The sequence below is a fragment of the Otolemur garnettii genome, unplaced genomic scaffold (genome assembly GCF_000181295.1).
Source record: "Otolemur garnettii isolate 467f Iridium unplaced genomic scaffold, OtoGar3 scaffold00142, whole genome shotgun sequence".
Lineage (NCBI taxonomy): Eukaryota > Metazoa > Chordata > Mammalia > Primates > Galagidae > Otolemur > Otolemur garnettii.
In genome coordinates, this window is record NW_003852537.1 from 2744498 (window position 1) to 2749738 (window position 5241).

Consider the following 5241-nt stretch of genomic DNA (forward strand, 5'->3'; position numbering starts at 1 on the left):
CCAAATGAACTAATACACTGTGTAGCAATTATGAATGTAGCAACTTAAAACAATGCTCATAGAAATTTCATGATTTCTCTGGGTTAGCACTCTGGACTTCTGCTCAGGGTCTTGCAAGGCTACACTCAAGGTGGTGGACAGGCTGCAGTCTCATCTGGAGGTAGAAGGTGGAAGGGTCTGCCTACAAGCTCATTCAAGTTGGCAGAATTCGTTTCCTTGCAGCCAATGACTGGGGTCCCACTTCCTTGCTGACTGTTGGCTGGAGACCCCCATCCTATCAGGTCCTCATGGCCCTCTCCAGAGGCTGTTCACACGCAGCTGCTTTTGTAAGGACAATAGTCTATAGCCTCAGAAAAGGCCAAATCCCTCTTGCAAGGGCTTTTACCTAATTAACTAAGCTCATCTAACACATTCTTCCTATTGATTAACTCAAAAATTAACTGATTTGAGTTCATTACACCTGCAAAATCCATCTTTTCTCTCTCTCACTCTTTTTTTTTTTTTCTTTGAGACAGAGTCTCACTTTGCCACCTTTGGTAGAGTGCCAGGGCATCATAGCTCATGGCAACCTCAAACTCTTGGGCTCAAGTGACCTTCTTGCCTCAGCCTCCCCAGTATCTGGGACTATAGGTACCTGCCACAATGTCCAGCTATTTTTAGAGACAGGATCTCGCCCTGGCTCAGGCTCATCTTGAACTCCTGAGCTCAAGCAATCCACTCACCTCAGTCTCCCAGAGTTCTAGAATTACAGGCATGAACCACTGTGCCCAGACCTTCACTTGTCTTTGAGACAAAGTCTCACTCTCTTACCATGAGTAGAGTGCTGTGGTGTCATCATAGTTCACAGAATCTCAAGAGATCCTATTGCCTCAGCCTCCTGAGTGGCTGAGATTATAGCACCACCACCCAGCTAGTTTTTCTATTTTTAATAGAGATAGGGTCTCACTCTTGCTCAGGCTGGTCTCAAACTCCTGAGCTCAAGCTCTGCCTCAGCCTGCCAGAGTGCTAGGATTATAGGTGTGAGCCACTGGGCCAGGCCCCCTTCATCTTTTCCATGTTCTTGGACTAGAAGGAAGTCAAAGGTCCAGCCCACATTCAAGGAGAGGGAATTCTATAGAGGGCAGAGATCTGGGGCCACCCAGGGTCTGTCTGCCCTACTTCTTTAATAAAATTGGTGAAAATTAAACACAGTCTACCATTCACTGCTTTTCTGCATTTATGACTACCTTTGAGTACACTTCACACTGGTTTGTTTCTTAGGAGTTTCATCATGAACACATGGCTTTGCCATGTCCCCAAAGGCCAACCCTCGAGGCTCTCTGAGCTCATCTTATTCAGCCTTATTTTCCCCAGGCTGCAGCACACTGGCCTCCTGCTGGCCCCCTGCTGGCCCTGGGCCTTTGCACTTGAAGATTCCTCTGTCTACTTCTCTCTTCCCCATGAGATCCACCACTTCACTCCTTACTGCATTCAGCCCCTGCTAAAATGTCACCTCATCAGAGAACTACGACTGATCAGAGAGGCAGCGAGTGGGGATTAGAGCACAGCCTCTGGGGCTGATTGCCTGAGGACAGATCTCAGCTACCTCTGTCCCTCTGCCATATGCGCTCCCTACCTACCTCATTGGTCAAGTAGAGGACAGCAGCCTGGGTCATGTACATGACTGTGCAAGTCCCTCCTATCTCTCTGAGATGAAAGGTGTAGGCCCCTCCCATGTGGCTTCAGGGAGGCTTACCTGGCAGTCAGGAGCCCTGGTCTGTGCTTCTCTCAGGGACCCCACGCTGCTCTGGTTCCTCCCCTGGCTCTTTATGCTTTTTAGAGAAATTTTATTTATATTTTTCTTAATTTAACTTCCTTTAGATCAGTGGATGTATTTATCTTGGGCTGCCTATGGAAGCCTCTTTTTTCCTAAGTGAAATTCTCTTTCTCACTCTTTTTCTCTTTCCTCTCTTTCTCTGTCCCTTCTGTTTCTGTCTCATTTCTTCAAATCATTTCCACTACTTGCCTTACCCTATCTCTGACCATTCACCAGCACTTGTTGAGTATTTACACCTAAAGAATTATGCTAGGAAGTGAAGTAGCGGGTCAAACTACCTCAAAATTCACATCCCTGAAGCTTCCTCTAACTAATAATCTTTATCATGTAAACAAAAAAGTAAAATCCTAACAATCCCCCCCAGAAAGGGAGACCCCCTCTCAGCCAAGGGAATCCAACAAAACCCTTAAAACTGAGTTCCTAGCTTTGCAGGGAAGGGAGATCAAACACACTTCATTATACCCCTTCCCTTTTGGACTGTGGACACACAACGGACCAGCATTAATGTTCAAGTAGAGTGACAAAACCGGCTCTATGGCAATAAGATACTAAATTATAAACAGAACCTAAGGCCCTGCAAGGCAAAGGCTAAGTCACTCCTGTAGGCCATTAATTTGTATAACAGATCATTTTGAGTTGGTAATTGTGGCTTGCTCTATGATTAGCAGACTTCCTTATCATAACTCCAAATCTTCCTTTCTACTGATTCCAAGCTTTTAGACAAAGCTTTACTCCTTTAAACAATTACAAATTAAAGAATCCCTGAATCCACCTATAACCTATAGGATTAGAGATGTCTCACCTTTTGGGGCCAAGCCAATGTGTATCCTTCCATATACTGATTCACGATTTCACCTATAATTCCTATCTCTCTAAGGTGTATAAAACCAAACTGTAGGCTCGGCACCCCTAACTCAGTGGTTAGGGCACCAGCCACATACACCAGAGCTGGCGGGTTCGAATCCAGCCCAGGCCTGCCAACCAACCATGACGACTACAACCAAAAAATAGCCGGGCATTGTAGTGGGCACTTATAGTTATAGCTACTTGGGACGCTAAAGCGAGAGAGAATCACTTGAGCCCAAGAGTTTGAGGTTGCTGTGATGCCACGGCACTCTACCCAGGGCCACAGCTTGAGACTCTGTCAAACAAAAAACAAAAACCTGTAACCTGACTGTCTTGTGACCACTTTCTTAGGGCATCTGAGACTGCTTCCTTGGGCCATGGTAATTCGTATTTGGTGCAGAATAACCCTCCTTAAATTATTTTACAGAATTTGGTGGGGTTTTTTTAGGAGACAGAGTCTCACTTTATCACCCTGGGTAGAGTGCTGTAGCATCACAGCTCACAGAAACCTCCAACTCCTGGGCTTAGGCAATTCTCTTGCCTCAGCCTCTTGAGTAGCTGGGACCACAGGCACCCTGCCACAATGCCAGCTATTTTTCATTGCAACTGCTACTGCTGTTTTAGCTGGCTGGGGCTGGGTTTGAACCCGCTACCCTCGGTATATGGAGCTGGCGCCCTACCCACTGAGCCACAGGCGCCACCCTGTTATTTTATTTTTGAGACAGAGTCTCACTCTGTTGCCCTGGGTAGAATACCATGGGGTCTTAGCTCACAGCAACCTCAAAATCTTGGGCTCAAGTGATCCTCTTGTCTTAGCCTCCTGAGTAGCTGGGATGATAGGCACCCACCACAATACTTCGCTAATTTTTCTATTTTAGTAGAGATGGGGTCCCAAACTCCTGAGCTCAAGCAATCTACCTGCCTCAGTCTCCCAGAGTGCTAGGATTATAGGCGTGAGCCACCACACTTGGCCTATTCTGGTTTTTTTTTTTTTTTGGAGACAGAGCCTCAAGCTGTCACCCTGGGTAGAGTGCTGTGGTGTCACAGCTCACAGCAACCTCCAACTCCCAGGCTTAAGCGACACACTTGGCCATTCTATGCCTTGAGAGGAATGTGGCTTTGCAACCTGAGCCACAGTGGCATGCAGCTGCAACTTTAGCCTTTTTTTTTTCATATAAACAACTAGGAAGACTAAATGGTACCCCTTCAGATGACGACTCCTTCTCCTGAAGTAAACAACTGTCTTCCTTGGAATGTAGCAATCCACAACCAATCAAATTGCTGTAATGTATGCACTAGTCTTTCATGGAAAATGTTGTAATCCTGCTAAAATTTTGTCTTTGCCTATAAAAATGAAATGTCACCTTCTTCACTTTGGAATGCTGACCCCATTTGTTTAGAATTGGTATTTCCAGGTGGTCACTCTCAAGCTTATACTCGAATAAACTCCATACGTAATCATTTTCTGAATCTCATTATGTAAGATTGACAAGTATGTGAACTCCTTTTTGTTGCTTGGGAAATCTGGGTGTCTTAGTAGGTGTGTATAATAAGAAATATATTTGGTCTTTTTTTCCCTTTATTTCTTTTTTTTTTTTTCAGACAGAGTCTCATTATGTTGCCCTCAGTAGAGGGCTGTGGTGTCACAGTTCACAGCAACCTCAAACTCCTGGGCTTAAGCAATTCTATTGCCTCAGCCTTCCCAAGTAGCTGGGACCACAGGCGCCTGCCACAATGCCCAGCTATTTTGTTGCTGTTGTTGTCATTGCTGTTTAGCAGGCCGGGACAGGGTTTGAGCCCACCAGCCCTGGTACATGTGGCCAGCACCCTAACCACTGAGATATGGGCACTGAGCCAGAAACATATTTGGTCTTTATCTCTAGTTCTTGGCACAGACAACCTAAACCTTTGGAATTTCCCCAGTAAGAGTAATAGGAGTGTCTTTTGTTATTCATTAAACCTGAGTTTATGCTAAGGAGGTGACTTAACCTCAGTAGGGGAGCTGGTTGTGGGAAAGACCAAGTGGTTAGTTGTGACTGCTGGACATAATTATTGACCTCTGGAAAGGGTGAGGGGAGCTGGAGATTAACCTCTGTAAGAACTCTTGAGAGCTCAAGAGGTGCTGGGAGGGTGGGGCACCCGAAGAAACTCCATGCACCATCCCCTCTCTACATACCTGGCCCTGTGCCTCTCTTCCATCTGGTTGTGCCTAAGTTGTATCCTTTATGATAAACTGGTAAACATAAATAAAGGGTTTCCCTGACTTCTGTGAGTCATTTAGGGAATTTTCAAAGCTGAGGATAGGGTTGTGGGAACCTCTGATTTATAGCCAATCAGTCAGAAGTATGGGAAGTCTAGGCATGCAACTGGCATCTGAGGTGATGGCAATCTTGTGAAACTGAACCTTGAACTTGTGGGATCTGATACTAAACTCCAGGTAGATTGTGACAGAATTGAATTGTAGGATACTCAGTTGGTGTCAGAAAATCAGTTGGCATGGAGAAAAAAACACATATCTTTGTTAGAAGTGTTTTATGTAGTCCTCTTTCCACCATCTTGGGGGCCTGTGGAGGTCTCCC